Genomic DNA, 12,228 nt, shown 5'->3' on the forward strand with positions numbered 1-12,228 from the left:
GTGTCCCCCCGTCGGGGTGAGAGCCCCCGCCGTGTAAGGGCCGGTGACCAGCAGAACCTAAAGGTGAAAGCTGAAGCCTTGTCTGCTGGTACGAGCTTTGCTTGTAGGCAGTGTGCCTACAAGTATATCTTAGTATATATCTTGCCTGTAGGCAGTGTGCCTGAAGAATGAATAGAAAGTTTTTCTTCTCACATTGTTTTAATTTTGAAGTTACAGTTTGCGTTGCATGACTTGAGTGGGATCTCTGTTTCAATCTTTAATAGAATTTGCTTTTTTCTTCATAAAATTTTTATTTAAAATGATAATTGGATCTTTTATTTAAACAAAAATCAATAGAAGCTATGCTAAAGCCTCTATTGCTAAGAAACACAGTGTGGAGAGGCAGCATATGCGCCGATGGTTGCTCGAGAGTTCGCTTTTAACTATGAAGAAATGGTTTCTGGTAAAATATACATGTTGGAAAAATAGTTGAAGTTGTATTTTTGCTGGAAATGTGTTAAACTATGACTTTGACTATTGCTGATGGACAAAGAATATTATCAGGAGCCATCAGATGCTTTCTTCATATATATCTTCGGCAAGGAAAAATACAAATATTCCTCTTAGAGACTCCTCTCCACGTGGTAATGCATTCAAGCTGAGCTAAATCTGTGTCTCGTCGTGTAGTGCAGGCTGTGCTTGCTGTGGTGGGATTGCTTCACAGGGAAACCCGGAGTGGCTCCCGGATTGTTTCCAAACACAAGGACTCTGTGGTTCGGGTTCCTGGTTAAAGGTCATTTCTATATTTGTATTCTACTTTGGCGCTTCAGATCAGATGAAATTCTTGAATTATAAAGCTATTTAGGCAGCCATGAATTGTGCTGAGCTGCGAGAGCTCAGAGTTCAGCTCCCACTGGCAAGAGAAGCCCAGACTGCTCCCACCGAAGCCTCAGGGCTGATCTTTAGGAGGAGACTTTGCTGAGCCCGTTAACTACATTTTTGGAGGAGTCTTTTAATTGACAATGGCTCAAATTGTCTAATGTATTTTAATACTGTACATGCTCTTAGTCTCATAAGCATATTTCACAAATCAAAAGGGAGATGTGTGTTGTGTATGATGCAGTCAGAGAGAATATTAACAGTTTAAAGAACAAAACATATAGTATATATAGCTATAGGGACAGAATTAAAATGGGATTGCACATAGCCATTCCTTTTCACACTAAAAATGTTACCGTTTGAAGAAGCAGTGATTGCATTTAAGTGTAAACTTTTCATTCATTATCTTGTCTGTCCCCTGGCTGCAGCGGGATGATCGCAGAGGTGAATCCAGGGGCGCTCAGCTGCGCCTGGTGGCTTTAAAGGACACTTGTGATCTGGGCTCGCGGCTGCGGCCCTGGGCAGGGAGCCGGGTGGCTGTCGGGCTGCCAGGACCCCCACGGTGCGGGGCTGGGGTCTCGTTCTGCAGCCAACCTTCTTGTCTCCTCCAGAGGAAAACTGAGGTGAGGGTGACAAATGCCTCATCTTCAAGTCCTATACTTGGCTTGTTCTCACAGAAAAGTTTGTTCGAGTTCTTAAATATTCTCCCCAAATGAGTTTCCCTCACATATTCCATTGGAAAACAGTGGTGGGTAGATGCCCTGCTCATGCCAGGTGCTGGTCTCAAGAAGAGCGTGTGCTGGAGCTCCAGTGAGCACGTCAGTTGTTGAAATCTAACAGTGTGCTTGCAGTGTGAAATCTGCAGTGTGCTTGCAGATTAGAGATATTCAGTTCCAGTTGCTTTCTTGTGCTTCCCAAAGTGACCCCACATGTGCAGGAAAGACATGGGAGAATTTTCACACATGTAGCAAATACCTCATGGATAGGCTTCATTTATTACTTATTGGGTTCTTTTTGGGCCACCTTCTACCAAGGCCAGGGAATTCAGATTCTCTCCTAGTTCTGTCCTCTGCACTGCTGGAGGAAGGTTGTGAAGACTTAACAACCGCTTTTTGAAGAACTACTTGATTGTAGATCAAAATAAATTTGCACAGGTAATTAAGTGTTACTTTGATCTACATAATACTGTTGTTGCAACTAAAGATAGGATTTGGGACATAGCTAAAGTGGCTCCTGGGGCGACTTTATTAGCAATGAAAGGAGGAGTGAAAGGAGAGAGAACTTATCAACTGTTGAAATAAATCAATTTAGTAAATCATCGTGCATCTAATGGAGATGTCAGCGTTCCAGAGTTATTTTCAAAAAGAAAGGCTATTAGAACTATTTTAATGGGGAAAACTAGAGGATATACTCCCTTGTAAAGCAGACGGTTAACTTGTGCTTGTACCAAGAATGCCCTGAGATAAGGATTTGCCAGGGATAGAAAAAAGAGGAACTCCTTTTTGGAGCTCTCTTTTTTGAAGCACAGCAGTACTGGATGTAAGAAGGAAGAGAGAATATGAAAACAAAAAATTGAAGTTAGTGGTCCCATTTAGATGGACGTAAGAGTTCCATCTAGTCTGGTGGCCTCATTCATCCAGGGAAAAATTTTCCACTAAATATCTTGGGATTCAGACAGTTGATCCCATTAAAAATAATAACATGTATTTCTCTCAGATATTTTTATTTCTTTGCAAATAAAATGGAAGTTGTTAAACGGTCTAATAGAGGAGAAAATGAGGTGTGTAATTAGCACAAGGTTGTCCTGCAAATTGGTGACAGGAGAAGAGACAAATCTGATGTTGCTGCCACTGGGTCACATTGATTCCCCACTTAAGGACAGTATATTATGAGATAATTCAGATACCAAATTGATATTGGCATTTGATATATACCAACATGGTATTACCTGCTTAACAGAAATAGTATTTTATGTTTTGAATGTATAGAGGATATAAACTGCCCTTGAAGGTAGAAGATTGTAACTTATTAGCATTTCTGAGAGCTTCTATGCATGGCTAAGTATTTAGAAGGAACTTTTTATTTTGATTTCAACTTTTCACTGATTATTTACTTCTTTTTTCAATCCATTACACCTTTATATACTGAAACAGTTCAGTTTCAGTAAGCATTAGGAAGCATTAGGAAGCATCAAGAAATAATAAGAACTAATTCATTAAGAAATATATTTGTATTTTCACATACTTCAGTTGATGCTAGCAAAAGTGCTCACTGACTCCCGTGGGTCAAGATCAAGCCATGTAATATCTGTGATACATGTAATGTATCTGGACAAACTATCCAGAACATTAGATGACAAAAGTTTGCTATGGGGAAAGGTTTATTAGGTTATCTGCTGCCTTCTGGCTAGCCAAGGTGCTTTACTACAGGACACTTCTTTGTATTTTGTTGGCAAGTCCAAAGGCTTTGTCTTCTCATCCTCGGTGCTTTTCCTGTGTATCTCTCACCTTCTAATTCCATCCCTGAACCTACAGCCCTGCCCTTTCCTACCTTCAAACACTTCCCTGCACCAGCTTCACAGTCCTGAGGTTTCACAGAGCCAAAAAGCTGCTGTTGGCCAGAAGAAGTTAGCTTAGCAGTGAGAAAGGACAGACACCATAGAGCACCACAGTGCCAGTGCACAGACCTTTTGTTTTCAGGGAATTTTCGATTCGGTACATCTACCAAAACACAGTGCTATAAGCTAATAAGGCAAGGAAGGAGAAAAATATACCAACTGAATGACACCAAAATAAAATAATAGGGTTGATTTTGAGCTCAGCAGAGAGAATGCTATGCGGAAAGATTTAATCAGGAATTAGGGGAGGTCTATGAAGGATGAAGACGTGTTATGACAATGATGGATGCAAATGATCTCTGGGATACCTGTCATTTCCCGCCGCCTGCGTGGCCAAGGAGAGGGCGGAGGGATTATACTGAACAAGAACAAAGAGTTCCTCGTATTGAGGTACTGGTAATAGGAAAAATATTCTGTGATGGAAGAGGTGGGGACAAGTTGTGAGATGGGCCATGGTCCTTTAAGAGTATTCAGAGGCAGAGACTAGTACGGCAGAAGTGAGAGGCCTGGATATTGTATATTTATTGCTATACATTGCTATTCATAGTAAAATTATTGTTCTTTGAAGGAAATGTGTCTGTAGATTGGGGAAAATATATTACCTAAAGGTTTCACAGTTGTCTTCACGTAAGTCTCATGGTTCTGTTGAGAAAAAAGAAGTGTAAAGGGAACACTAATTACCAGTGACACGCATAAATGACTATATATAGTCAAATGTTGATGCATGTTTTGCCTTTCGTTTGCCTCGACTGCCTGTCTGTCTTGCAATCTCTTGAGATAGGAATTATTTCCTTTCTTATCTAAAGCACTTGCATACGAAATCATTTTCCAGTCGTTCTTGTCCTGCAGATTACCTACAAGCAATTTGGTAAAATATTTTACTATTTTTCTAAGGCCATTGAGTGATATTATATATTTACTTTTGCTTCGCAGTAATTTGTAATCAACTTTCTGGTATAAATACAAATATTTAAGAGTTTGTTACTTTGCTGTGAACATTCCTGCCAGAATACCCATGGAATTGAACTCCTCAGTCAAAGAGCAGCAGTTTGAAAAGCCAGACTATCATTTTATTTTCCCTAAGACAAATGTCTTTTACAGGTTGCTTATGCAGCTTTCTTTAATTAACTATGTAATGTTTTCTAGTGTGATCAAAAGAAAATTTACATGCCCCCTCAGCTTGGCCCTCTGGAAGATGAGATTCCTGATGCAATCGCTAGGTAGGTCTGCAGCATTTCAGGGAGTCTGCACCCAATGAAACACAGTGCTTTCATTTCACCGCCTCTGCAGTCTTGCTACCTCCTTCTTTCACTACTTACTACAGTCTTATTATCTTGAGCAATCTCAGACCAGCCAGGCTGCTGCCAAGTAGTAATTGACCATAAGCGATCAGTTTAAGAACACTGTATGGACAAGCTTGTGTCATTGTCACATGAATTGTGAAGCTTGTGTGACTGTCACATGAAAAGTGTGCTTTCCTAAGGACAGAGAGCTTGGAGAATATGGCAGTGCATTGGGCAAAAAGTGGAAGTTCTTGTGAGATTTTCATTGTTTTCAAAAGTAAGGAGGATGCTCAGACATCAAGAAGCAATTACTCATTTGCAGCTCACAAGTTCTCACAGAATGTTGTGTACGTTGTTGAATTGGGACTCCCAAAATCTCCGGTGTTTTTTTGTTTTGTTTTGTTTTTCTGAAGCATACCCACATATTTTTCCTCAGTGCTACTCTTTGTGGAGTAACTTGTATTTTCAAGATCCCTCTTTTACCCTCCACTTGGATGACAGGGTTGAGCAGAGGATAAAAGAGTAATAATGGATGATTGTGTTTTTATTCATGTGTATCCAGAAGTAATGGAGCCCTAGTTCCATTCCACATTGCAAGCTTCCCCAAATCAGTTGCATTCAACAGAGACCTGAACAAAGAAAATTTCAGTCAGGCAGCCGGAGGTTTTCAGCAAACATGAGCTGCTGAGAAGAGGGGTAGCATGGAGAACGTTGCTCAACCTCAGCAGTAGTGGTCATTTTCTCTCCTGCCATAATCTGTTGTTGTATAATTTGTTCATGTTCAAAAGTGTATTTGGTAAAACGAGTAAATCCTTAGGGCTTGAAGAGTTAATTTAAAGTGGAAATTGTCCACTGCAGTTGCTGACGGGTAAGTTTAAGGAGGGGGTTTCGTCTCAATTAGCTCTTTTCCAGTTCCACTGAATTAGCAAGACTTCATTTCAGGTGGAAATACAAAGTAGTTGTCAGAATGCCATTTCCCACGGAATTTTAGTTTCCTACCCTTGGAAAACAATTCCTAATATTTTATCTCCCCTCTCTGAAGAGCTCCCTCTACATTTTCACTGCTTTTTGGAATACTTATAACAATTCCAAGCATAAAAATGCTTGCTTGGACATTATGTTACTTTAAATTAGTTCTTCACATGGGAAAGCTATTCAAGAATTCAAACTTGTGCTCTTGCACAGCTTGTGCTAAAGTGTCTCCTCCTGCCTTTTTGGTAACCATCTCTGCTCTTCTCATTGCAGGAAGTTCCTTTTGTTGTTTCCTTTCAAAAACTTCTGTGGCTTGTGTTTTTCTAGACAGAAATTAGATCTGTTACTCATATTAAAATCTATATACATAGGGTCAGAATTAGAGAAACTATTTAATTACACAGTATATCTCAAGCTTGAAACGTTAATGGAGAATTACAAAGTTTATTTTGCCATTAAGTCTCTAATGTATTTAAATCAATTTGGGTAAACAGGCTGCATTCACTGCAAAGGTTGTTTTTATGCTGCTTTCTTTTTCTGGAGACATGCGATTTTTCCATCCGTTTTCCAGCAAAGCTTGCAGCCTGTTCTAAGCAGACCACGACTTCCAAAGCATCCTTTCAGTGCCTCAGCTGAATAACAGCATTCTTTCATCCCGTTTCACACACCGAAGTACCAAAAGGGTAAATAACTTGCAATATCATTTTTGTCTGGCTTGACTTTGAAAAAGACACAACCCCCATAAACAACTGAGCTGGGTTGCTGGGTGCTTCGCTGCATCTCTAAATGATCCCATATGCTACTCTGCTAATGTTGGTAATGATTATGAGCACCTCGGTTCGTCATATTAATGAGTTATAGCCAATCGAAAAGGACGAAATCTATAACTTTTCCACAAACTTAGTTAAATGTCAAGGTTTTTAAAGGCCTAGTTAGCAAGTATATTAGATGAGATATGTCAGTTTCCCAATTTACGACTCTGACTTGTCTCTTGTGATTCCTTATAGCCTCTAGCCATTCTCCTCTTACCTGAGGCATTCTCTGGCAAAAACCTGATGCTTCCAGTCATTCTGCATTCTTGTGTTCCTTCAAAAATAATTGGACAGGCACCTCTCCATAAACAATCATCATTAGTCACATAAGGTACGCAGAGAAGGGTACCATACAAATAAGTTTCAATGGAATGTCTCGAGCCAAATAATAATAATTTGGGCAGCATGCTAAAAATGTGATTGACAGGGAGTTAATGCACTTAACACTTTTCCAGCAGGCTGTTAAAATTAGGTCCTTGATGCTCAAAAAGTCCTGCTCCCAGAAAAGTGACACCGACATTGACCAGTGAGTTTGTTGCCGTTCCGTAACCCGCTCCATTTCCAGACTATATGATTAAAGTCATTATGGGAACTGTCAGGAGGAGGGAAAAAAATGGAAACTGTCATAAGAGGCAACTGTTGGAAATTTTAGGATTTTTTTTTAATGTTAAACTATTTTAAAATATTGTCTGTAATTTTAATATCACAATATCCAGCCACATAATAAAGATCCAGACGATAAATGAAATCCTCTCACGTTATGCTATAAATGGTATGCACGCTCCTCTTTATTGCATATGTACTGAAAAGAAAATTAATTATAAATTTCCTTTCACTTGAAAGAAAAAATGAATTAGCATACAAAAAAACCCAACTATTTTAAAATTTATTTCGATCATATTTTAAGCCTCTAGATTAAATAGAGGAAAAACACAAAGTGGTGGGAGAAAAAATAAGAATTCACAGTTGAAAGCATTCTATTAAACTAAAAAGCCTGTAAATATGTATTTCATGTATTTTTATATATAAAAAAGCATAATCATTTCTAGCATGAATCATAGAATTGCCTCATATGAATGTGCTAAATTAGAAGAAAAAACATATTTTGATTTCAACCTTAAACTTGGGTACATTTATTTTAATATTTGATACAATTAAACAGAGATAATTCCACAGAATAGGTGACACTCCTAAGTACCTGCTAAAACTGTGGTTATAATTGACCTGAGCACAGAAGCAATGTACACTCTTTTTTTGATATACAGAAACCACAAGACTATTTTATATCATGTTTTGCTCAAACACACAAATTTTATCGTAACTGTCTTGTGTTTTCATATATTGGTGGGCTTTACTGATGTTCATAACAAACTCACAAATATTTAAATCTTCAGCCATTCAAAGATCTGTGTTTTTTCATATCAACATCGGGATCTGACCTTTTCCTCACTTACATTTAAAATATTTTTATAGATCAAGAGGATGCTTAGAAGAAAAGGTAGCATCTTTATCTGATATAATAATATCAACACTATAATTTTCTTATATTTATTTTTCTTTCCTCACCTGCTATGCCTAGGTTTTGACATTAAGAATATTGTGTTTGATATTTTCAGCATTAAAAACCACTTTAAGCTTTGGTTCCATTTTACTCCCAGTCAGAAAGATCAGAAAAAGCTCAAGTCACACAGTGAGAAACTTTATCCACTGAATGAGACATTATCCATTCCACCAGACTACAAATCAAAGAGTATCTCTTAGGCTGCTTAAAAATTCATTTTAAAATCTGATCCTGATTGTACTTTTATGGTAATTTCATACCATCAATCATCCTTTTACCTTTAGTCTCTAGGTCCACTGCTTTCCCCATAGATCTCATTCACTCTACCTCATTATAATTCTTTAGGTGAGAAAACAGGGTAAGAAACCTTAACAGAAAATGAGAGAAAGATGTAAATTTCTTGAGAAAAGTCAGGTTCACTAAGAAGCATAGCTAATGATATGTTCTGATCTGTGTTTTTTTTAAAAAAAAAAAAAAAAAAGAAAGAAAGAAAGACGGGAGTGAATAGAATAGAGTAAAAAACATGTTTCCCATGCAAATAACATGTTTGTAATCTGCATTCTAACTCAACACTATCATTTATATAACAAAGCTGTCAAAATATCTCCTTAGATGGAGTTCCTTCAAAAAAGAACCAAAAGAAAAAGACTCTGGGAGCGCCACAGAACTTTTTCCTAATTAGAGTGCTGAACTTGCGAGGCTGCTGCACTTGCCGGCGCGACTCAGGCTGCTCTGCTCGTGCTGGTAGGAGCCATTAGGTAAAATGTAGTAATTAGCAAGCGAGCCCCGCTACTTGCAGCGTGCTAGAAGCGTCCTGATCAGAACCTCCTGCTTGCTCCTAGCCTCCCCTGCGCCGAGCCAGCAGATGAAGAGCGGAGCCGTGCTTCTGTTTTCAGGCACGCTGCTGCCTTCGCCAAGATGCAGCTAATGGCTGATCACAAGGCAGGCTGCTCCGGCAAGACCGTTCCGGCCAGCAGCTCGCAGAGGCAGCTAGCCTTTGGAGATGAGAGCTAGAAGCTGGGAACGCTGTGGCTTCCACACGAATCACGCTCCCTCAGATGTCCCTGTTGCAGTTTCCCTCTCTGCATTTGAGTCCCGGCCCTGGTACGAAGCCCCTTTCACAGCGCTGGGAGACAGGACTCGTAACGAAAGCGCTCTGCACACTCGAGACTGGAAGCCAAGCCGTGCTTAATCACAAGGGAAAAGGATGATATTTCCAATACTGGGGACCCATCCATGTTACAGTTCTTAATGGCTTTAACAAAACGTAGCCATAAACCACTGCATACCAGCAGGAATGCAATAATCCCTCCAAAATGGTTTGTTACCAGCAGTTAGTGACCAGTTTCTTAGTTAATGGCCTCAGGGGAAAGGCTTTAGAGAAGCTGTATTCACTATTTCCTCTCAGGCAATTTAACTGGCTGCATTAAACTGTATTTTCATTGAGTTCCCTAACATTTGTTCTGTGATAAAATTCTAGTCAGGGAATGGAATGAGGCGGAGGAGGGTTGTGCCGTTGAGGTACTTTCTATCAGAAACATTCAGAAAAAAGGTTAGTGGCTGTCTTGTTATTCCACATATTGTTAGGGTTTGGCAGCGATAGTATTAATAAATGTGAAAGTTCAAAGTATTCTGCACCTGACAAGATCATCAGCTTTGCGGTGTGATATAGTGCCCGAGAAAGAACCGGGGAAGACGGGAAAAAAACATCATGTGCTTTCCTCAAGATCAAGCTGCTCATCTCAAATACTCCTTTATTTTCACAAATTAAATAAAAGGAATACCTTATTTAGAAGAATATCACAGGTTAGCGTGATACTTGACAATATTAAGAAGTTAACAAAATAAAAGCATAGCAGGGCATTTAAAACAATTAATATACAGTTTTCATTTTGTGATTTACTGAGGTTATAGATAGTTTCATGAGTGCTTCTGATTATGTCATTGCTGTGCAATGCTTGTGCAAGTGTTTTGGGGGGAAATATGCCTACTTTATCTGTATTCGTAAAAATAATATTTTCAGTACACGAAGGCATTGCATGAAAACACTGCATGATACAGAGCTCTATTAAAAGGTGAAGCAAGAATATCCATTATTTTAGTTGTGTAATAAGCCATAAATCAATCAAACACATGAGCAACTTGTGCTGTGTTGGTTCCTCAGCCTGCCTCTGCAGCTCACTACATTTAAGTGATATCTCTCAGTCTTTTGCTTGACTGCATGGCTAAAAAGACTCATTAATCAGAAACTTTTTTTCCCGAGCATTGCAATAAAGTCAAAGGAATGATTGGCATTACAGAACACTCTGTAACATCCACACAGGAATATACGCTCTCATTAGGCACACTATATTAAAGAAAAAAAAGGAAAAAACCAAAATACTCTCTGTCTTTACTTGTGCTGTGCAGGATGAAGGCTTGGGAGGGAAAGGAGCCATGCATAATGTGCAGCGAAATGGGAGAGATGGGAGAGAGGCCACCCTGCTGCCCACGGCGGCGAGAGCCGCCTTCCTCGCAGTGCCGCAGCCACCACATCCAAAAGAAAATCAGTCTGCGCAATTGCCAGTGCTTTAAAATCCCTTTCTCTTGCTGAGGTGGCTGTGACCGCATCCGGTAACTGGGAAGGTGAATTATGGTGGATGGAACGAACTGTGTCTCGGAATTAAACAAATAGAATAGGCAAGCGGCGTAAGGTCAGAGCAGCGTTGGTGCAGTCGTAGGATGAAGTCTGGCGTATGATATCTTAAGTAAATAAGCAGTGGTAATAAGCAGCATTAAAAATGACTGAAATTCAACAAAATTAGGCAGCAAAAAGTAGAAATTTTAATATAGTTAGGGAGAAATGTGAAGGAGACACAGAAAGCTGCCAGGAAGTGGAGAGAAGGGCTTATGCTTTGAGAGCAGACACAAAAGAAGTCATGGGAAGCAGAGGAGGCTGAATATCCTTGAAAAACAAAACCCTGTCACACGGACCTGATGTGGCTTTTTCTCCTAGTCAAGAAAGCTATCTATTTAAAGAGGATATTTTATGTCACAGTTCCATCATAAATGTTAAACCAGCTATTCTGCTTGCCAGAAAACTCTCTTCGTACTTCACAGTAAGAGATTTCTGATCCAAAATAGATGGGATTTTTTTTTTGCCATGCTTTTGACAATCTAAAATGTTTCCAAAAAATTTGCTAAATGCTCTACTAAAATTTCACCCTTGTACAAGGAAAGATCTTGAAGAACCAGATTCATTAAGTGAGTGAGAAGAATACTGCCTGTCTCAAGTACGCAGAAAGGGTTAAGGTCTTTCTTAGTTGTACACTGTGAGTGATGGTTTTGCACGCATAAAGCTAAGGAGGAATTTTGGGCCAACCAAAACTGCAGCAAAAAAATGCACTGTTTCGTTAGCATTCAACCTAGGCAAAGTTTGCCTGGCTCAGAAATGATTTTAGATTGCGCTGTCTTTTACTTATCTAGGAACAGAACTCTGTATCAAATTCCCCAGGAAAGACACAAAGAAAATTTAATGTTTTGGATACTCATCTGCTTTTATTCTTTGCAGATAAAAGGGGCATATAAACAAATATTTGTATATCAGCGTTATGAGGAAAAAACCCTAAATCTCAGCATCAATTCATTATATCTTATAATACTTTAAGGGAAAAGTGTTTTTATGCAGAAAATGTCAATACTTTCCATTTTTTCTGTTCTTTTTTTTTTTCTCAGGAACTGTACATGCATAAGGCAAACATTTTGAAATTTCTGTAATTATCAGCCCAATTATTTGGTTTATGTCAGTTATTCAGCTCTGTTACCTATTTAAATCTCAGCTATTACCTCTAAGAGAATTTAAAGTCAGAATTTTTTTTCCAGGCCTTTTGCTTATGTTTTTACAGCTAATCAGGTAGCAATAAGTAATGGATCTAAGGTATCACAGATTGTGGTCTACACAAGCATTATTTATACACATGCAATGAAACCATTTATATGTTACCATATATACTTAAGTATATTTGGAAGTCTGTTCGACTATAGGTAGTTGCAAAATGATCATAAGAAAACTGATAGTGTTTGATCACTTGATCGATGAGTTCAGCAGGGAAATTATAATTAATTGTAGAGCTTGCTTACAATTAA

This window comes from Nothoprocta perdicaria, unplaced genomic scaffold (assembly GCF_003342845.1).
Source record: "Nothoprocta perdicaria isolate Ctin4 unplaced genomic scaffold, notPer1 scaffold_31, whole genome shotgun sequence".
Taxonomy (NCBI): domain Eukaryota; kingdom Metazoa; phylum Chordata; class Aves; order Tinamiformes; family Tinamidae; genus Nothoprocta; species Nothoprocta perdicaria.